This window comes from Carcharhinus amblyrhynchos, chromosome 24 (assembly GCF_965287045.1).
Source record: "Carcharhinus amblyrhynchos chromosome 24, sCarAmb.v2.hapA, whole genome shotgun sequence".
NCBI lineage: Eukaryota > Metazoa > Chordata > Chondrichthyes > Carcharhiniformes > Carcharhinidae > Carcharhinus > Carcharhinus amblyrhynchos.
In genome coordinates, this window is record NC_137347.1 from 30,191,703 (window position 1) to 30,214,942 (window position 23,240).

The following is a 23,240-nucleotide window of genomic DNA, read 5'->3' on the forward strand; positions in this document are numbered from 1 at the left end:
AGAGAATCATAGAATCATAGAATCATAGAACCCTACAGTGCAGAAAGAGGCCCTTCGGCCCATCAAGTCTGCACCGAACACAATCCCACCCAGGCCCTACCCCCATATCCCTACATATTATACCCACTAATCCCTCTAACCTACACATCCCTGGATATTAAGGGGCAATTTCTTAGCATTGCCAATCACCCTAACCTGCACATCTTTGGACTGTGGGAGGCACTTAGTGCAAAGTAGGTCCATTCAAAAGCCTGATGGCAACAGGGAAGAAGTCGGTTGGTACATGACCTCAGACTTTTGTATCTTTTTCTCGACAGAAGAAAATGGAAGAGAGTATGTCCGGGGAGTGTGGGATCATTGATTATGCCGGCTGCTCTGCCGAGGCAGCGGCAAGTGTAGACAGAGTCAATGGATGGGAGGTTGGTTTGCGTGATGGACCGGTCTTCATTCACGAGCCTTTGTTGTTTCTTGTGGCCTTGGGCAGAGCAGGAGCCATATGAAGCTGTGATACAACCAGAAAAAATGTGCTCTGTGATACATCTGTGAGGGGCATAGCGAACATGCCAAATTTTGTTACACCTCTAAGAAAGTAGAGGTGTTGGTGAGCTTTCTTAACTGTTGGCATGGGGAGGCGAGGATAGGTTGTTGGTGACCTGGACACCTAAAAATTTGATGAACAGGCTAAATATCCCAAGTTGCTTGACAGATCAGGGTAAGCAAGGCCAAAGATCTGAATGGCTTCCTTTTGCCTCTGTTCTGAGCCACGTTGGTAGAGTTGGGGGCGATGATAGAATGCATCACAGAATGGAGCAATTTGGAAGAGGAATTTTAAAGGGCGAGAGTGAATCCTAGAAAGCAAGTCCAAGGTGATTACCAGCAATGTTGGACCAGAGAAAAGGGCATAGGCAGGAGTCCAGAGAAGGATACTCACTGGGATGTAAGGCAAAACCGAAGACATATTTGAGAAGTGTAGGTGGAGGTGAACATGGTTAGTTGACACTCCCACCATCTCATGTTTGCTGTGGGGAGAGTTAGAAACTGGAAGCAGGAGTAGGCCATTCAGCCCTTCGTGCCTGCTCCGCTATTCATTTTGATCATGGCTGATCATCAAATTCAAATATACTGATCCCTCCTACCTCCCATATCCCTTGGTCCCTTTAGCCCCAAAAGTTAAATCTAATTTCTTCTTGAAATCAGACAATGTTTTGTCTTCAGATACTTTCTGTGGTAGTGAATTCTACACATTCATCACCCTCTGGGTGAAGAAATTTATCCTCACCTCAGTTCTAAAAGGTTTACCCGGTATCCTCAAGCTATGACCCCCTAATTCTGGACTCCTGCACCATTGGGAACATTTTTTCTGAATCTATCCTGTCTAACCCTGTTAGAATTTTATAAATTTCTATAAGATGTCCTCTCCCTTTCTAAACTCCAATGAATATAATCCGAACCAACTTACTCTGTCCTCATGTGACAGACCTGCCATCCCAGGAATCAGCCTGGCAAACCTTCGCTGTACTCCCTCTATAGCAAGGACATCCTTGTGAGCCTGTGGAATTCATTAACGCAGGAAGCAGTTGATGCCAAAACATTGAATGTATTCAAGAGGTGGCTGGATATAGCACTTGGGGTGAATGGGATCAAAGGTTATGGGGAAAAATCGGGATTAGGCTATTGAGTTGGATGATCAGTCATAGTCGTAATGAATGGCGGAGCAAGCTCGAAGGACCAAATGTCCTTCTCCTGCTCCAATCTTTTATGTTTCTAAGTTTCTATCCCTCCTCAGATAAGGATCATCAGAGATATTCCTATAAACTATTATCGGATTAGATTTTTGAGTCTTCAGACCAGTGAGCAATAGGTGGCAGAACCCTACTTTTCTCTTACCAGCTGCTATAATGAGAGATTTTTATTTTAAATTGACATTCTAGGTTCATTCTCCTATATCATGGAGCTCTGACCTTCATGTGACATTGTTCTGGTTTATATTTTTTCTTCCTGAAAAGGCAGTGTATAAAATTCTGCCAGCTCTTTATACCCCTGTCTTGGGCAGGTAAATGACTTTAATTAATGCAGCTCTCTCACTACGGCAACCCCTCCCAGTGCTCACTTTGCACCCACCCCTCTGGCTATCTCCTTTCTGTCATGTTACGAGCAAAGACAGACTGGCAGCCAGCACTGTCAATCGTTGGGTACGAAATGAAATATGTTGCAGGGGACTGAGGTCAAACATCATTTAATTTATTTGCTTGCTGGCTTTTCAGAATGAGTTAATAATTTCAGGCTGCGTTTGTGGGGATCTAGTCAAGTGTAAAGGGATGAGGGGAATATGTGAGGTGAAGGGTAGGGCTTTGGGAAGGTGAATTTAAGTGTATTTTATTGGTGTCAAAATAGGTTTACATTAACACTGCAATGAAGTTACTGTGAAAATCCCCTAGTTGCCACACTCTGGCGGAGAATTTAGCATGGCCAATGCATCTAACCAGCATGTCTTTTGGATTGTGGAAGGAAGCCAGAGCACCTGGAGGAAACCCATGCAGACACAGCGAGGGGGGGAACATGCAGACTGCACAGACAGTGACTCAAGCCGGGAATCGAACCCAGATCCCTGGCCCTGTGAGACAGTAGTGCTAACCACTGTGCCACTGAGGGGTATTTGAGTGAAAGAAGCAGGCAACTATTTTCAACCTCCACTGCGCTGCCTCATGGAAGAGGGACGGGAACCATAGCATTTGGTTGATATCTGGTCTCTTGTAGATCTGAGAAGGCTCTCATTATTGTGGCTGTGGATGCAGGTTCTGTACTAACCAGTGACTCCTGCTGGAAAGTGCATTTGTTGGCACTGGTTGAGATTTTGTTCTCTTGTCTTACTTCCTAACTTGGGTAATCAGCTGGCTGTCAATGTTCTTCCTTCATTGAAAGGATTTGCGTTTAGTTTGCAATTTTCATGCTCTCAGAATGGTGGCACAGTACTGCTGCCTCACAGTGCCAGGCACCTGGGTTCAATTCCAGCCTCGGGTGACTGTCTGTATGGAGTTCGCACCTTCTCCCTGTTTCTGTGTGGGTTTCCTCCGGGTGCTCCGGATTCCTCCCACACTCCAAAGATGTGTGAGCTAGGTGGGTTAGCCATGCTAAGTTGACCCTTAGTGTCCCAAGATGTGTAGGTTAGGTAGATTTACAGGCTAAATATGTGGGGTTAAGTAAAGTCTATTTATTAGTCACAAGTTAGCTTGCATTCACACTGTAATGAAGTTACTGGAAAAATCCCCTAGTTGCCACACTCCGGCACCTGTTTGGGTAAACTGAGGGAGCAATTAGCATGGTCAATCCATCTAACTGGCACATCTTTAGCGCGTGGGAGGAAACGGTTTCATTAAAGGGAAGTCGTGTCTGACAAATTTACTGGAGTTCTATGAGGATGTGTCTAGGGCGGTGGATAGAGGAGAGCTGGTGGATGTGGTCTTTCTGGATTTTCAGAAGGCGTTTGATAAGGTACCTCACAAGAGGTTACTGCAGAAGGTCAGAGGACATGGAGTTGGGGGTAGGGTGTTAGCGTGGATAGAGGATTGGTTGTCAAATAGGAGGCAGAGAGTGGGGGTCAATGGGTGCTATTCGGATTGGCGGTTGGTGACTAGTGGGGTGCCCCAGGGGTCGGTGCTGGGGCCTCAGCTATTTACCATTTATATAGATGATCTGGAGGAGGGAACCGAGTGTAGGGTGTCGAAATTTGCTGATGACACCAAGATTGGGGGAAAGGCAAATTGTGCGGAGGGTGTGGAGAGTCTGCAGAAGGATCTAGATAGGCTGGGCGAATGGGCCAGGAAATGGCAAATGGAATTTAATGTTGGCAAGTGTGAGGTGGTCCACTTTGGTAGGAAGAATGGTAGGAAGGACTATTACTTACGTGGCGAAAAACTGCAGCAGGCGACGGTGCAGAGGGACCTCGGGGTCCTTGTGCATGAGTCGCAAAAACCCAGCCTGCAGGTGCAGCAGGTGGTCAGGAAGGCGAATGGGATGCTGGCCTTCATAGCGAGGGGGATTGAATATAAAAGTAGGGAGGTCTTGCTGCAGCTGTATAGGGCATTGGTGAGGCCGCAGCTGGAGTACTGTGTGCAGTTTTGGGCGCCGCACCTGCGCAAGGATATTTTGGCCTTGGAGGGAGTGCAGAGGAGGTTTACTAGGCTGATACCGGAGTTGAGGGGGTTGAGCTATGAGGAGAGGCTGAATAAACTAGGCTTGTACTCGTTAGAGTTTAGAAGAATGAGGGGAGATCTCATTGAGACGTATAAGATGATGAATGGGATGGATAGGATAGAGGTGGAAAGACTCTTCCCGCTCAAAAAAGACAGTAGGACTAGGGGGCACAGCCTCAAGATAGAGGGGGGGCGGTTCAGAACGGAGTTGAGGAGGAACTTCTTCACTCAAAGGGTGGTGAATCTCTGGAATTCTCTGCCCGTTGAAGTGGTGGAGGCTGCCTCGCTAAATATTTTTAAGAAGCGGGTTGATGGGTTTTTGATAAGAGAGGGGATTAAGGGTTATGGGGAGAGGGCGGGAAAGTGGAACTGAGCCACGACAGATCAGCCATGATCTTATTGAATGGCGGGGCAGGCTCGAAGGGCCAGATGGCCTACTCCTGCTCCTATTTCTTAAACCGGAGCACCTGAAGGAAACCCACACAGACACAGGGAGAATGTGCAATCTTCACGCAGACAGTGACTCAAGCTAGTAATCAAACCAGGTGCCCGACGCTGTGAGGCAGCAGTGCTACCCATTGCGCCACCATGCTGCTCCTGGGATAGAAGGAGGGGAGGGGTGGTGAACAGTGGTGGACCTGAGTAAGATGCTCTGTCAGAGACTTGATGGGCCAAATGGCATCCTTCTGCTCTAGATGGATTCAATTATTCTGTGTCTCAAAGTGATTCACATTCAATGAAATCCTTAATAAAGTCTATTGTAACATAAGGAACAAAACACACAGCAAGCTCACACACATAGCACTTTGACAATGACCAGATGATCTGGTTTAGCGCTGTTGGTTAAGGGATAATTATTGGCTGGGGATACTCAGGAGAAGATCCCTGTTCCTCTGCAAAATAGTGTCTTGGGATCTTTCATTTCTATTCAAGAGGACAGACAGGGTCTTTGTTTACTATCTCATCTAAAAGACAGCACACCTGAGAGTGCAGCACTCCGCCAGTACTGCACTCAGTGTGAAAGCCTAGATTCTTTGCTCAGGTTACTGATCGGTATTGCACCTAAAAGCTTTTGATTCAGAGGAGTAGGTGATACTCATTGAGCCACGACTAACATCAATAGACCTAGAACTAAAATGTACCCTAGATTCCTCTTCCCATAGTCCAACTGCAAACTTGAATGTTTAAGGCAAGGGTCTACACTTCATAGTCCTGTGTGGGGCAGTGGAATCGGAAGCTGGCATTGGTGAACCAGCCTCCTGTAAGCACAGAGCGGAGATTCATATATTATCATTGAGTGCTTTGCGGCCATAGGCACCTCACTGAAGCTAAAGTATTTTACAGTTTAAAGTTTATTTATTAGTGTCACAAGAAGGCTTACATTAACACTACAATAAAGTTTCTGTGAAAATCCCCTAGTAACCACACTCTGGCACCTGTTTGGGTACGCTGAGGGAGAATTTAGCATAGTCAATGCGCCTAACCAGCATGTCTTTTGGACTGTGGGAGGAAACCAGAACAACCAGAGGAAACCCACATAGACATGGGGCGAACGTGCAGACTCCACACAGACAGTGACCCAACTGGGATTGAACCCAAGCCCTGGCACAATGAGACAGCAGTGTTAAGAGTCCAGAACCCCTCAAATCCTCAGCAATTCCCTGCCCTTTGGATTGTTCATCCTGGTGACACAGGTAGTCCCTCCTCGTTGTGGTAAAATATCTTTCTTGTACCTGTGTTAGCACAAACATTAATTTGACTGAGTCTCACCGTATAAATGAATGACCCGATCTGTGTGGGATGCCTGCTTTACTGGTGTCAGCTTTGGTTGAGTGGGTAGCATTCTCAATCTTGCAGGCGCAATGCTGTGGGGATGCAGTCCTGATCCCGGCGACAGACGCTCCCAATGTGACACTGCCCTTTCAGGGAGAATATTAAACTGAGGTGCCATCTGACCTTTCTGGTGAACTCAAAAGATTCTGCAGCCACTATTTTGAAGAAGAGTCGGGGAGTTCTTCCTGAATAATGTTGATCTCTCTCTATCCTTATCTGAAAGATGAGTTGTTATTTTTGTGGTGTGGAGGAGGGGGTATTTTGTGTGTGTGTGTGTGAGAGAGAGGTAGCGGCTGGGTGGGTGTTCACGTCCCTTTAAGAGCTGCCATCCTTGTAGTTATGTGACTTGTAGGCTTTAATCAACTCTGTAATTACAGCCGGCCCTGCAGTATAGTAATTACTGGTATTGTCCGAGTACAGCTGTTGCTTTCAATGAAGCTGTTTTAACAGTGTTATTCTGGAGCTGCTAGTTACTCCATCATCCAGGTGCACTAATAGCAGACTGATTCCGGCCTGCCCGCTTTCTCAGAGATTTCATTATCATTTAATTTGGGACTTGATTGAATGTGGGCGAGAAAAAGGGAGCCTCGGTAATAAATACCCTGAGAGCAAGGGGTGTTGATCAGATGGAGGTTTCCATTCCTTTATTAGCCGCCCCAAAGCACCCCACAAAAATATTCAGTCCTAGCCAAGCACTGTCTCTTACTGCGCATCCAAGCTGACCCTAAACTGAGTTTCTAATTCCAGGTCCCCTCCACCTCCATGGTCACTTATCTCCATGCCTCTGCCCAGCTGCTGAAACCCTCAACACAGGCTGCTGTTACCTTTAAACCCACCATTACAAAGCTCTCCAGGTTTCCTCAGTAGCTTATTGCACCATGTGTGAAATTGAACTCACACTAAGCCCTGCTGCTTAATCCACCCTCCCTCCCCTACCCCAGCATCCCCTGCCGTGCTCGCTGAACGATATCAGCACTCAGTTTGGCAACACCTTGATTCTGTAACTCTCCTTCTGGTGTTCAAATTCCTCTGTGTCTTTGCCCCTTTCCTTTTTCCGTGATTTACCATCAGCCCACAACCCTCCTCCAGTTCCTGCCCCTTGGGGATCCCTCACATTAATCCCTCCACCATTGGTTGCTGTGCTGTTTATATCAAAGCTTGGAAATATTCTCCCCCCACCACTTCTCCCCCTCTTGAACCCTCTGTCTGTCCCCTCCCCTCCTGAATGTCTTTTCCTCCCCCCCTCCCCCCGAACATCTCTGCCTAACCCCTCCCTTCCTGAACCTGTCTGCCTTACTCCCTCTCAGATACTTGTTAAAATCTACCCTTGGACTCAGGCTTTGTTTGAATATCTCTCTCAATGGCTTACTGCCAGGCTGTGTTTGACCATCACTCTCTTATGAAGCAACTTTGGGTGTTTTACAATGTTAAGGTCACTGGACAATTCCAAGAGTTTGTTGCTGTGACTTCCGAGATGCAGCAATGGAATGGAACCTTGTGTTGAGAATGAAAACTCAGCTCAGGCTATCTGAGTAGCTCCAGGTCGCCAGTCCATCCCTGTGTGTGTCATGTCTCCCTGCTCAGTACTGACCCCTCCTGGGCCAATGATGGTGTGTTTTGGGGGCAATGGTAGGGTATATTGGGGACAATGGTAAGGTATATTGGGGACAATGGTAGGGTGTATTGGGGCAAGTGTAGGGTGTGTTGGGGGCAATGGTAGAGTGTATTGGGAGCAATGGTAGGGTATATTGGGATAAGTGTAGTGTGTGTTGGGGCAGTGGTTGGGTGTGTTGGGGGCAAGTGTAAGGTTTGTTGGGGGCAAGTGTAAGATGTGTTGGAGGGAATGATAGGTTGTATTGGGGCAATGGCAGGGTGTGTTGGGGCAATTTTATGGTGTATGGAGGCAATGGTAATTGTATTGGGGCAACGGTAGGTGTGTTGGGGCAATGCTAGGCGTGTTAAAATGGCCTTAGAGTCCACGTGCTGTGCAAGGTAAAAGTTTTCCAGCTTCCTGCATCGTTTGCTATCCAGTCGTCCTTGCTGGGCTGTCCATGGGATGGATTTTAACATGGGCTTTAAGGTCAAATGTGGGTCCCATGCCTCATGCTGGCACTGGGAAAGTCTTGGCAATTTTACCAAAGACAGCCTCCTAGTTGTCGGCTCCTGTATCCATTGTCCAATTAAGGAAAGTGGGTGGGCTTCAAGTACTGCCAGTCCTGTATCCAGTGCCAGTGGGAGCAACAGGCAGTTAAGTGTTGAGGCAGTTAAGTAGAAGTAATGATATATCAGTCATAGAAAATAGAATAAATTCATGATGGTCAAAGTCCTTTATCCCTCAACTAACTGAAAGCAAAAATGATTATTTGAGTTGGAAATCATACTGCAGCATCTGGATCTTGTTGAATTGGCTGCTGCATTCCCTCCCTCACAACACTGACTGCATTAAGATAAAGGCCAAATACTGCGGATACTGGAAATCAGAATCAAAAACAGAAAATGCTGTAAAATCTCAGCAAGTCTGACAGTATCTGTGGAGAGAGAACAGAGCCAACGTTTCGAGTCAGGATGACCCTTTGTCAGAATTGACTGCATTTCAGTGGCTGTGAAGTGGGACTTGCTGAGCTCCTGTGAGGTGCTGTAGATGGACAATTTCCCTCTCAGCCACTCCACTCTGCTGCTTCTGATCAATTACAGAAAGGTAACATTCACCCCAGTCTGGACAAAGGAACTGCTCTCTTAACTTCCCGCCTCCCGCTGCAGTGTTGTCATCTCTGCCGGTCCCCACACCCCAGACTGGACACTCCATCTCTGCCGGTCCCCACACCCCAGACTGGACACTCCATCTCTGCCGGTCCCCACACCCCAGACTGGACACTCCATCTCTGCCGGTCCCCACACCCCAGACTGGACACTCCATCTCTGCCAGTCCCCCCACTCCACTCCGGACTGGACACTCCATCTCTGCCTGTCCTCACACTCCACTCCGGACTGGACACTCCATCTCTGCCAGTCCCCACACTCCACTCCGGACTGGACACTCCATCTCTGCCAGTCCCCACACCCCACTCCAGACTGGACACTCCATCTCTGCCAGTCCTCACACTCCACTCCGGACTGGACACTCCATCTCTGCCAGTCCCCACACTCCACTCCGGACTGGACACTCCATCTCTGCCAGTCCCCACACTCCACTCCGGACTGGACACTCCATCTCTGCCAGTCCCCACACTCCACTCCGGACTGGACACTCCATCTCTGCCAGTCCCCACACTCCACTCCGGACTGGATACTCCATCTCTGCCAGTCCCCACACTCCACTCCGGACTGGACACTCCATCTCTGCCAGTCCCCACACTCCACTCCGGACTGGATACTCCATCTCTGCCAGTCCCCACACTCCACTCCGGACTGGACACTCCATCTCTGCCAGTCCCCCCACTCCACTCCGGACTGGATACTCCATCTCTGCCAGTCCCCACACCCCACTCCAGACTGGACACTCCATCTCTGCCAGTCCCCACACCTCAGACTGGACACTCCATCGCTGCCAGTCCCCACACCTCAGACTGGATACTGCATCTTTGCCAGCAGTCGTTGCAGATGCTCATTGGGCTGACTTATGAACACATTCCCTGGAGAAAGAATTCATGTAGCCACCCATCTCCACCACCTACATTGTCCAATAATCTCGATATTTCTCATCCTCCTTTTCTTCCTGCTTTTTTCACTTCTTCACTCCCCTCCCATTCCTTTCTCTTCTCGCTTCCTCACTCTCTCATCTGCTCACACCTTAGTCTCTGCTCTATCTCTCCTTTCCGTTCTCCTCTGTTCTTTCACCACCTGTAACCTCTGTCTCTATCCCCTGCTCCTCCTTTCACCTTTGTCTTCAATCAATTTTCCTTTTCTCCTTGTCTCTCCATTCTGCTTTGCCTTGTCCCTGTCTCTTTTACCTTTGATCTGAAGTCATTAACATTGGTAGAAAAATGCAGTCACCAACATCTATCGAATGGATGCTCGTTTCTCATATCCTGTCTCACTCTCTCTCTATACTCTCTCTCTCCACCTCTCTTCCTTTTTCCTTCCTCTATCTCCCTCTCCTCTCACTGTCCTTCTCTCTTTCTCTCTCCCCTTCATGCCTCTCCCTTTCTCCACTTCATCTCCCCCCTTTCCTCCCTCATCTCCTCCCTCTCCCCCATTTCCTCCCTCTCTCACCCTCATCTCCTTCTCCCCCTCATCTCCTCCCTCTCCTCCTCATCTCCTCCCTCTCCCCCTCATCTCCCTCTCCCTCTCATCTCCTTCCTCTCTCCCTCTCATCTCCTTCCTCTCTCCCCCTCATCTCCTTCCTCTCTCCCCCTCATCTCCTCCCTCTCACTCCCCCTCTACTCCTCCTTCTGTCCTCCCCCTCTCCCTCCTTCTCTCAGACTTTCTCCCTTTGCTCACTCTCTCCCTCACTCACAGCCCTCACCTCCTGGCCCTCAGTATCTCCTTCACTAGGACAGTTTTTGCTTTGCTGGAGAGCTTGCCCTCAGCTAACCAGTCGAATATGTTTGCTGAGAGAGGAGACTGTGGGTGCATTGGTTTGGTCGGTGGGTGTGGGGGGATGGGGGAGATCAATAAAGTGGCACAGAGTGGTACTGGGGGAGGTGCAGAATGGCAGACCCAAGCCTGTGGTCTGTACCTTGATATCTGATGGAAGGGAGGTGGAGTTGGGGGGGAGGGGGGAGTCACTATCTTTGGCACACAAAAGGACACCAGTTGGTGGCAGCAATTGGTGCAATTACCATTGAGACACTTACTCCCAGTTAATTCCTATTGTTGAGTAATGAAAGGGAGCAGTAGCAGGGGAACCCTGTGCTGAGAATAGCAGGAGCTGTTTTAGCAGCAGGCAGCATCTTGTTCGCTTGACTGGAGTTGCTACATTCAGCAATCACCGCCATCGGCCTTGCGACCAGATTTAATTAGAACAAATTGCTCTTTTTTTTAATATTCCTTCCCCTTCCCCTTCTCTCTTCTTTGAGGACAGTAATTACACTCAAATGCGTCTGACATCAGGACTGGTCTGTGAATAGGGAAGCTGTGGTTTAAATACTCTGCCGATCCCCATTCTCCTTTTTCCCATTGTGTCTCCTTTTTGTCCTTTTCGATATAATCGGAGGGTCACCAGAGCTGTGACCGTGGGGAGGGAGGGAGGGAGTCGGGGGTGGGGGGGGGGCGCATCTCACTGACAGTTAGCACCCCGCACCCCTCCCACCACCCCCCAGGTTTAACTGTAGGGGTTTATCTGAGAGACGAGTGTGCACCTTGTGTTGGCAAATCTGTTCACCCTGCTGCTTCTCGGTGACTTTCTCAGCACCTCTGACGATGCGCAGATGAGGGTGTCTGTGAACTGGGAGAGTTAGGGGAGTGGGGTGGGGAATACAGCATCTCATGAACTAAGAACCGTGTCCCATTCACCCACCAGCCCCTGATCTCCCTGACTTTTCCCGGCTCCCAGACGGTTAGTGCCTTTATTTTTAAATTCCCATCCTTGTGTTTGAATGGCTTCTCTCTGTAATCTCCTCCCGCGCTCCACAGCCCTCTGAGATCTCTGTGCCCCTCCAATTTGGCCTCTTGCCCATTGTCCAACACTGCACCATTCTTGCCTCAACTGCCTGGACCCTAAACTCTGGATTTGCCTCCTTGTCCCTCTCTCTCTCTCCTTTTGCTCCTTTAAGACGTTTCTTAAACCTCAGTTCTTTCACCAAGCTTCTGGTTGCCTGTCCCAATGCAACTCAGTGACTGATAACTGTCCTGTGAAATGCCTGTGACATGAAACCACCTCAACAGCGCTATATAAATGCAAGATGCTATAGTTATTGACCCAGCAACTGTCTCAACACCTGGTGTTTCTAAAAACATGCTGACAGATCTTTCTATGGCATGACCTAGCACCAGGGAATCTGAGGAGAAATGTGAAAAGTCTAAATATTTTGGTCAGCGATTTGACAAATGTCAAATGAGTGATAGGTAATGGAAGTTACAGAGAAAGAGTCTTATGTGAACAGAACATGTGGCTTGAAGGTGAGAAGTGTAAAAGGATAAATGCACAAGCACATTAACACACTGATTCTCTCTCTCACACACACAGACACACACAAAAACAGGGTCACACAGAACAACAGGGACACAAATGGACGGCACGGTGTTGCAGTGGTTAGCACAGCTGCCTCCCAGCACCAGGGACTTGGGTTCAATTCTGGCCTCCGGTCACTGTCTGTGTGGAGTTTGCTCACTCCCTCCGTGTGAGGTTCCTCTGGGTGCTCCGGTTTCCTCTCACAGTCCAAAGATGTGTGGGTTAGGTGGATTATGGCCATGCTAAATTATATCTTAGCATTAGGGAGACTAGCCAGGGTAAATGCATAGGATTATGGGGATAGAGCCTGGGTGGGATTGTGGTTGGTGCAAACTTGATGGGCCAAATGGCCTCCTTCTGCATTGTAGGGTTTCTATGATTCAAACAAAGACACAAACAGAAAATCTCAGCAGGTCTGACAGCATCTGTGGCGAGAGAATAGAGCCAGTGTTTCAAGGCTGGATAACCCTTTGTCAGAGCTGTTAGACAGATGATGTCAGATCTTGCTGAAAGTTTCATGCATTTTCTGATTTTGTTTCAGATTCCAGTATCTGCAGTATTTTACCTTTATCTCAGTGAAAGAGAGAGGAATGCAGGGATCCACACATGTACAGTGTGGCACTGACAGACAGAGAAACACACACAAGGACACCCCAGAGACTCAAATATGCTGGGAGGGACAGGCAGGTGAACACAGCACAGGCTCACACAGATATTGCTCCTGTATGTCCCCAGCTACTTACACCAATTGTCTGTTAAAGCGGTGACACCAGCAGGTGGCACTAGACATCACCTGTTCCATTAGCTCCTTCCGAGCCGCTGGAAGAGGAAGCTTGGCCCGTGACTGCCAACTTCTGTTGTCAGTGAGTGGGCAATGCTTCAGCTGGAAGTACAATAGTGATGACATGAGCTTAACCTCTTTCAAACTGAAGAATACTGCCAGAACAAATCTACAAACGAGCTGTTGGTACATTTTAAGAAACATTCCCGTATAATTTTCTCCTGAAACTGGGGCGATGACATGAGACCAAGACCCCTAACTGTGCAATGGGTGATCCTAAATGGTTGGCAATGGTCTGGAGTCACAGTGGAGCCTGACTGCCACAATGCCCCCTTAACTTTTGCTCCCTCAGTTCAGAGCACACACATCTGGGATGCAAGTCCAGCATTGTACTGACGGAGCACTGCACAGTTCAGATCTTTCAGATACATGCTAACCTCGCAGTACAAGATCCAATTGCATAATTTCCAAATGGATCAGGAGAGTTCTCCCCATTGTGTTGCCCAATAGTTTTCTCCTTAATCAACATCACCAGAATGGAATAGAATCCCCCGGCTTAGGTCACTGTTCGTGTGGAGTCTGCACGTTCTCCCCATGTCTGTGTGGGTTTCCTCCGGGTGCTCCAGTTTCCTTCCACTGTCCAAAACATGTGCTGGTTAGGTGCATTGGTCATGCCGAATTCTCCCTCAGTGTACCCAAACAGGCACCGGAATGTGGCAACTGGGGGATTTTCACAGTAACTTCATTGCAGTGTTAATGTAAGCCTACTTGTGACACTAATGAATAAATCTTAAACTTAAACTACAGTGGAGAAGGGGGCCATTCAACCCATCGAGTCTGCATCAACTTTTCAGCAGAACAACCAAAAGAGAAAATGCTGGAAAATCTCAGCAGGTCTGGTAGCAGGAGAGAAAAGAGCTGATGTTTTGAGTCTAGCTGATCCTTTGTCAAAGCCTTTGACAGAGCATATTACCCAGGCCCTATCCCCATAACCCCACATATTTACCCCGCAAATGTTCCTAACTATACATCTTGGGGCACTAAGGGGAAACTATGCAGATTGAGAGCTTGTTACTGTATTTGTGAGCACATACTGTGAGTAAATTAGCTGCCACGCTCCCTACATTGCAACAGTGACAACACTTCAAAAGAATTGAGAAAAGCCATCTTAACAGCTTGTTTGTGTCCATTTTCTTTTGAAAGTATTGACTGTAAGTTTGTAATATGACATCCCTTTACTGGCTGTGACCACAGCCACATCCCAATAATGGAGCTGAGGCTGTCTCTGTGTTTCAGTTCTCCATCCCTTCCTCCCCCCCACCCCCCAAACCCCCCAAAGACACCTACCCTTCCTGGGATAGAATTCCTAAAGTCACTAACATCACTCTGGTGACCTGATAATCTTTATGAGTGAATCTTCCAACAATTACTTATAGCACTTATATAGCAATTTAATATTTCATATTCCACTGGAGCGATTATCAAACACAAATTGGTCCCCAAGCCACATAAGGAGTCATTCAGACAGATTTCCAAATGGCGTGGTCAAAAAAAAAAGCTTTTTAAGGAGGTTTGTAAAGGAGGAAGGGAGGATAGAGAGGCTGGGAGGTTTGGGGAGACAATTCCAGAGCTTGGGGCCCAGGCACTTGAAGGTATGGCAGTCCAGTGGGTAGCAAAGGGAACTGAGGATGTGCGAGGAGCTAAAATTGGAGGAATGAAGAGATTTCTGAGGGTTGTAGGACTGGATGGAAGAAGGTAAAGACAGGGAAAGACAAGGCCAGCAAGGGAATAGAAAACAGGGTGATGTTTTAAATTCAAGCGTTGCCTGACGGGAGGTCAGTGAGCAGAGCTGGACTGGTGAGAGTCAGAAGACAAGTAGTTGATTTTTGGGTGAGCTCACGGTTCGTTTGGAGCTTAGTTCCTTCAGCGTTGATATTTGTTAAAGCTGGGCTAATAAAGGGAGAGAAGACAGAATACCAGACTAGACCTTTAGCAGTGGGCAGAGGTAATCATACAGGCCTAAGGAAAAAGTTGGTCCAAGTCGACTGGGCACAAATAATTGAGGGTGGGACAGTTGAGGAACAATGGCGGATATTCAGGAAGATACTGAATACCTCTCAATTGAAGTGTATTCCTGAGAGAAATACAAATTGAAAAACGTTTCATAGCTAAACAAGGAAGTCAAAGGGGACATGAAGGCAAAAACCAGGGCATATCAAACTGCAAAAACTAGTGGCAAGCTGGAGGATTGGGAGTACTTTAAGGTTTAGCAAAAGTGTTTAAAAATAGAATCAAAAGAACTAAGATGAACTATGACAGGAAACTGGCAGAAAACATAAACACAGATACCAAAAGCAAAAGTATATAAAGAGGAAGAGGCTAACTAAAGTAAATATTGGTCCTTTAGCAAACAATACTGGTGAGGTAATAACAGTGCACACAGAGATGGTGGAGACACTAAATCAATATTTTGCCTTTGTCTTAACAATGGAGAATAATTAAGGCTTTACAAAAACTGTCGTTGATGTAGAAGAACGTAATGAACCATCATTAGGGGGAGGGTATTGAATAAACCAATAGGACTGCAGGCAGATAAGTCTCCAGGACCCAATGGGCTGCATCATAGGGTATTAAAGGAGATGGCAGCAGAGACAGTGGATGCATTGGTTGCGATATTTCAAAATTGCTTGGATCCTGGAAAGGGCCCAGTCGATTGGAAACACTCTAATGTAATGTCCTTATTCAAAAAGGGAGAGAGGGAAAATGTAGGAAACCACAGGCTAATTAGCTTGACGTCTATGGTGGGAAAGTTGCTGGAATCAATCATTAAGGAGGGCGTGAATGAGCACTTAGACAGACAAAGCTCAATCCACCATTGTCAGCATGATTTTATGAAGGATGGGTCATGATTGATAAATCTGCCTGAGTGTTTTGAGGACATAACCAGGAGGGTGATAGTGGGGAACCTGTAGATGTGGTATATCTGGACATCCAGAAGGCATTTGACAACATGCCACATAAAAGGCTGATCCAGAAGGTGAGATTACAGGGGATTGGGGATGGAATACCTGATTGGATTGAGGATTGGCTGACTGACAGAAAGCAGAAGGTTGGGATAAATGGGTTCTTCTCTGGCTGGTGAAATGTAATTAGTGGGGTGCCGCAGGGATCAGTCCTCGGACCTCAACTGTTTACAATCTATATAAATGGTCTGCAAGCAGGGACAGAGTGTAAGATAGCAAAATGTGCGGATAATACTAAAATAGGTGAGAAAGCAGGCAGTGAAGAGGAGATAAAGATTCCACTGATGGATATAGATAGGTTAGGACAATGGGCCAAAATCTGGCAGATGGAGTTTAATATGGATAAGTGAGAGGTTATCCATTTTGGCCAAAAAGATAGAAAGGCAAATTATTATCTAAGTGGAAAGCAGATTCAAAATGCGTCCAGGCAGAGGGATCCGGCTGTCTTTGTTCATGAATCGCAGGAAGTCAGTATGCAGGGCAGCACGTAATAAAAAAGGCAAATGGAATGTTAGCATTTATTGCAAAGGGACTGGATTATAAAAGTAGAGAAGTGTTGTTGCAATTGTACAGGGTGTTGGTGATACAACATCTGGAGTATTGTGTCCAGTTTTTGTCTCCTTATTTGAGGAAGGATGTGGTGGCATTGGAGGCTGTTCAGAGGAGATTCACCAGACTGATTCCAGGAGTAAAAGGGTTGACATATGAGGAAAAGTTAAACAGTTTGGGCTTATGCTCAGTGGAGTTTTGAAGGATCAGAGGGGATCTGATCTAGGTGTATAAAATATAAAAGGGATTGATAAAGTAAATGCGGACCAAATGTTTCCTCTTATGGGACAATCTAGAACAAGAGGTCACAGGTATAGGTTGAGAGGCAGTAGATTTAAAACTGAGATGAGGAGGAACGACTTGCAGAGGGTGGTGAATTTGTGGAACCCGCTGCCCCATAGCACAGTGGAGACTGAATCATTGAATGGTTTCAACAAGGAGATAGATATATTTCTAATAAAAAAAGGAATAAGGGGATATGGGGAACAGGTGAGGAGGTGGATTTGAGACCTGGGAGAGATCAGCCATGATCTGACTGAATGGCAGAGCAGGCTCGAAGGGCTATATTTGCCTGCTTCTGCTCCTAATTCCTATATTCCTAAAAGATTTGTGTTAATGGGCAATCATATCTGATTAAATGTGATTGATTGACTTTATTTGGTGAGGTAACAGAATGTGTGGATGTGAGCATTGTTGTTGGTGTTGTGTGTCCAGACTTTTAAAAGACATTTGATAAAGTATTACAGATTGGACCTGTCAACAAAATTCAAGCCCATGGGATAAAAGACAATAGAAACAACTGGGAGAGAAAACAGAGAGTTTTGGTGAATGGCTGTTCCTCCGACTGGAGGGAGATTTTCAGTGATGGTCCCTAGAGTTCAGTATTAGGATCACTGTTGTTTTTGATATGTATGAATGACTTGGACTTGGGTGGGGGGGTGGAATGGTAGAGAGCACAACTTTGAAACTTGAAGAACACATGGAACTTGGAAGTGTAGCAAATGGTGAATAATAGGTGGGGGAATGGAGGCACACATGGCAGATGATGTTTAAAGCAGGAAAATGTAGGGTGACCCATCTTGTTTAGAAGAATGAGGAGAAGCAATGCAAACTGAATCCAATGTAAAGCGGGTGCAAGAACAGTGTCGGAGCATTTGCACGTACATTATTGAAGGTTGTGAGATAGATTAACAAAGCAGTTAATAAAACAAAAAAACAGAAAATCCTGGAAAATTTCAGCACATCTGACAGCATCTGTGGAGGGAGAACAGAGTCAATGTTTTTAGTCTGGATGACCCACGCACATTCAAAACATTGGCTCTATTCTCTCACCACAGATGCTGTCAGACCTGCTGAGATTTTCTAGCATTTTCTGTCTGTGTTTCAGATTCCAGCATCTGCAGTAATTTGATTTTATTTCTGTTAATAAAATATTTGGGATCCTGGGTTTTGCAGAATATCTGGGGATGAAAGGCTTGACGTGTGAGGAGAGATTAAACAGTTTGGTCTTGTATTCGCTGGAGTTTAGAAGGATGAGAGGGGATCTGATCAAGGTATATAAAATTTTAATAGGGATTGATAAAGTAAATGTGGGCCAAATGTTTCTTCTCAGGAGACAATCTGGAACAAGAGGTCACAGGTATAGGTTGAGAGACGGTAGATTTAAAACTGGAATGAGGAGGAACTACTTTTCGCAGAGGGTGGTGAATTTGTGGAACTCACTGCCCTATAGCATGGTGGAGTCTGAATCATTAAATGGTTTCAAGAAGGAGATGGATACATTTCTAATAAAAAAGGGATAAGCAATATGGGGAACAGGCGGGGAGATGGATCTGAGACCAGGGAGAGATCAGCCATGATCCACTTGAATGGCAGAGCAGGCTCGAGCGGCTGAATTACCTACCTCTGCTCCTAATTCCTATGTTCCTATCAAAAAAAACAAGGAATTATGCCAACCCTTTATAAAACACTGGTCCAGCCCCAACTGGAATGTTGTGTCCAATTCTGGGCATCATAATTTAGGAAGACTTTGGAAAGAGTACAGCAGGGTCTTACTGAAGTAGTTCTGGGGATGAGGGATTACAGTTACAAGGACAGGCCAGCAAAGCTGGGGCTAATCTCTATAGGCCAGGAGGAGATTTGATAAAGATGTTTAAAATTGTGAAGGGTTCAGATAGAATAAATGAAAAGAAATGGTTTCAAATAGCTGAAATGTTGATACTCAGGTAGCACAGATTTAAGGTGATTGGCATAAGAACCAGAGTAATGGAATCCAGAATAAAGCCAAACCTTCAAACTCGAGCAAGACCATTCAGAACAATGTCAGGAAGCAATTCCTGTTGTGGGGATTGTCAATTGAAAATTTAAAAACGGGTGTTGGATAGATTAAGTATATTAAGGGTCACATATAAGGAATCCATGTAGCACAGTGGGTAGTGCCCCTATCACTGGACCAGAAGCTCTGGGTTCGAATCCAATGCCAGGATTTGTTGGCCAGGGAAGGAACACTCACAATGTGGTTCAATGGGCTAATAATCAGCACAGTCATCCTATCTCCACATTATTCACCAAAGGGCTTAAAAAAAAAGCGTGGATGTGAAGATACGCTAAAAAAAAGGGTTATGTGCAGAGGTGGAATTATGTTACAGATGAACTGTGATCAAACTGAACAGTTGTACAATCTCAAGAGGCTGAATGGCCTTCCCCTATGAAATGTGATTTTTCTTTTCCTTCTTCCCTTTATGGGATGTAGATATCGCCAGCATTTGTTGCCCATCCTTAATTGTCCTTGAGCTGAATGACTTGCTAAACCATTTCAGGGGCCTGTTAACAGTCAACCACATTGCTGTGGGTCTGGAGTCATATCTAGGCCAGATCAGGTAAAGAGGGCAGATTTCCCTTCAGTGGAGAATTGTTGTCATAGTCACCATCACCGAGACTATCATAATTTATCAGATTTATTCATGGAATTCAAATTTCACAAGCTGCCACGGTGGGATTCGAACTTCTGTCTTCAGAGCCTCAGCCTGGCCCTCTGGATTACTAGCCTGGTGATATTATCACTTCACCACCATCTCCCCTCTTCTTGTACGTAATATAGTGCAGCATAGTGACATCGTCATTAGCACTGCTGCCTCATAGCTCCAGGAAGCCGGGTTCAATTCCCAGCTTGGGTCACTGTCTGTGCAGAGTTTGCACATTCTCCCTGTGTCTGCGTGGGTTTCCTCCGGGCACTCTGGTTTTCTTCTACAGTCCAAAGATGTGCGGGTTAGGTTGATTGACCATGCTAAATTGTCCCATAATGTCCCGAAAAGTGCAGGTTAAAGGGATTAGCGGGGTAAATATGTAAGGTTATGGGGATACGGTCTGGGTGGGATATTGTCAGTGCAGACTCAATGGGCCAAATGGCCTCATTCTGCACCATAGGGTTTCTATGATTATATATATGATGGAAATAATATTAGGAGAGCAGGAGATCAAACAATCACCTAGTGTGACATGTAAATCTCAGTCTAACTACATCACTTGCTGCAAGTGCTAATGGTGGTGTAATTTGCAGTTTTCCCAGATTCAGAGATCACGTAGGAATGTTGCCCTCGTCTTTAGGATCAGCTGCCTGAAAGGACCTAACCACCCATGTTTTTGCTTTTATTCATTTTTAGGAACTCTTAATTGAGAGATTTGGCAAGACCATGACTGAAATCCAAGAGTTGGAAGGTTTCCTCCATGACCAAGTCTACTGGTGACAGCACTGACAACCCAGCAGATACTGAGGCAAAGAGGCTCTGGGATAGCTGCTACATGGGGCTCAGCACAACAGATGAAAAGTACCTCCCATGTGTAAATTCACTGGAGCAAACACGCTGGAAACACAACATCACTACCGCTTTTTAAATTTGCTCTCCCTCTATATTTTTATTCCACTCCTTAGGTTGTGGCTGATGTTAACAAAGCCAATCTTTATTGCCTGTGCCAAATGTCCTTGTTAGCCATGTAGCATGAGACTGGAGTAACGTATAGATTGTAGTGAACAGAATCATAGAATCCATACAGTGCAGAAGGAGGCCATTCGACCCATTGAGTCTGCACCACCCACAATCCCACCCAGGCCCTATCCCCATAACCCCTCAAATATTAATCCCTCTGACACTAAGGGTCAATTTAGCATGGTCAATCCACCTAACCCGCACATCTTTGGATTGTGGGAAGAAACCCACACAGACACAGGGAGAATGTGCAAACTCCACACGGACAGTCACCTCAGGCTGAAATTGAACTTGGGTCCCTGACACTGTGAGGCAGCAGTGCTAACCACTGTGCCACCGTGCTGTGCCAGGGCAATGGATTCCCCTCTCTCAAGAACATGAAGTGAATCAATTGGTTTTTTTACAACAGTCCAGCAGAGTTCATAGTCAGGGTCTAGTTTCAATTCAGCGATTGGATGAATTCCAGTTCACCACGCACCCTCGTGCAATTCAACCCCATGACCTTTCTAACCGAAACAACCACATCAACTCAATGCACACAAAGCAACTTTCAAAATCTATTCACATTTACCAGAAAATTCCAAACATAAAGAGATATTGAAAATTGTAAATATGGCAGATCATCCAGAATTTAGGACAAATTAAAAACTAAAACAATTGAGCCAAAGGTCTTGAGGTCAAGAGAGGTCAATGCCCGGAATGGAACTCTGGGTAGGATCATTGAGGCAGTATCTGTGGGTGATTGGAGAGAGTTGCCGGGTGGAGCAGGAAGGCTGTGGGATCACCAAGTAAGGGTGAGCAAAAGGCTTAATTTGTTAAATAGTTGCTGGTCTCGAAATTGCTCTTGTTGGGTTAACAGGCAAAAGGATAAGAGTTCTTACAATATTCCAATGGCCAATCTTTCAATGGAGACATTTAAGCTGTCTGATTGGATCAGTATTTCCTTCAGGAATATTGGACGCAGCTGACTATGGTCAGTGACTCACTATCAGGGAGATATCTGTACTCTGACTGGTGTCTCTCAGTCACTCACTCTATCAGGGAGATATCAGTACGCTGACTGGTGTCTCTCAGTCACTCAGGGAGATATCTGTACACTGACTGGTGTCTCTCAGTCCCTCACTCTATCAGGGAGATATCTGTACACTGACTGCTGTCTCTCAGTTACTCACTCTATCAGGGAGATATCATTACGCTGACTGGTGTCTCTCAGTCACTCAGGGAGATATCTGTACACTGACTGGTGTCTCTCAGTCCCTCACTCAGGGAGATATCATTACGCTGACTGGTGTCTCTCAGTCACTCAGGGAGATATCTGTACACTGACTGGTGTCTCTCAGTCCCTCACTCTATCAGGGAGATATCTGTACACTGATTGGTGTCTCTCAGTTACTCATTCTATCTTGGAGATATCTGTACAGTAATTGGTGTCTCTCAGTTACTCACTCTCTCAGGGAGATGTCTGTACATTGACTGGTGTCTCTCAGTCCCTCACTCTCTCAGGGAGGTTTCTGTACATTGACTGAGGTCTCTCAGTCCCTCACTCAGGGAGATATCTGTACAGTGACTGGTGTCTCTCAATCCCTCACTCTATCAGGGAGGTATCAGTACATTGATTGGTGTCTCTCAGTCACTCATTCTATCTTGGAGATATCTGTACAGTGATTGGTGTCTCTCAGTCCCTCACTCATCAGGGAGATATCAGTACACTGACTGGTGTCTCTCAGTCACTCACTCTATCAGGGAGATATCTGTACTCTGACTGGTGTCTCTCAGTCACTCACTCTATCAGGGAGATATCTGTACAGTGATTGGTGTCTCTCAGTCCCTCACTCTATCAGGGGGATATCTGTACAGTGATTGGTGTCTCTCAGTCCCTCACTGTCTCAGGGAGATATCTGTACAGTGATTGGTGTCACTCAGTCCTTTGCTGTCTCCTATGCTTTTGTGATGGAGTGCTTGAATATTGTGAAAATAGGAGCTCTATCCTTTCATCCCCGAGACCAGTTTGAATTGAGCTGATGTCCATGAGGGAAATCCTGTGTGTGTGTGTTGGCTGTTTCAGTTTGATGTGAAATGGGTAGGCGGATCCAGCTCAGCTCCCATTTATAACATGAGGGCTTAATGACTTCTGTTCAGGGAGTGGGATTTGCAATTTCATTGGTTAAATAAAACCCAGAGACTTGGAGCTTAAGCATCTGGGAGTCTGTGTGTGATATCTCAGCTGGTCGATGATGTGAGTGGGACTTTTGCCTTAAATAAAATAATTTGTCTTCCAATTTGTTGCTGATTGTCTTTTTCTATCATTTGTTTACATCCATGCACCATTTCTCCTGAAGGCTCCAAACATCTCTTTTAATAGGTGGAATTAAGATAAAGATCATGGGTGGCACGGTGGCACAGTGGTTAGCACCGCAGCCTCACAGTACCAGGGACCTAGGTTCGATTCTGCCCTCGGGTCACATCCTCCCCTTGTCAGTGTGGGTTTCCTCTGGGTGCTTCGGTTTCCTCCCACAGTCTAAAAAGGTGCAGTTTAAGTTGATTGGCTATGCTAAGATTGCCCTTTAGTGTCCTGGGATGTGTAGGTTAGAGGGATTAATGGGTAAATGTGTAGGGATATGGGGGTAGGGCCTGGTTGGGATTGTGGTCAGTGCAGACTCGATAGGCTGAAGGGCCTGATTCTGCACTGTAGGATTTCTATGATTCTCAATTACCCCTTAGGTTAGAATTTTACCTCCTCGCCTGCCCCTATTCTCGCAGAAT

At 46.3% G+C, this 23,240-nt stretch overlaps 1 long non-coding RNA gene across 2 annotated transcripts in view; it reads left to right on the forward strand.

Moving 5' to 3' along the window:
* LOC145357806 (uncharacterized) overlaps nt 1-22,857 on the forward strand; it is a 176,242-nt gene extending 153,385 nt beyond the window's left edge. Inside the window, exon 5 of one of the 2 annotated variants that reach the window (XR_013889369.1) lies at nt 20,154-22,857. This is a non-coding gene — a long non-coding RNA (uncharacterized LOC145357806). The remainder of the gene's footprint in view (nt 1-20,153) is intronic. The other variant, XR_013889368.1, reaches the window with a different exon arrangement.
* Nucleotides 22,858-23,240: the final 383 nt, after the last annotated feature.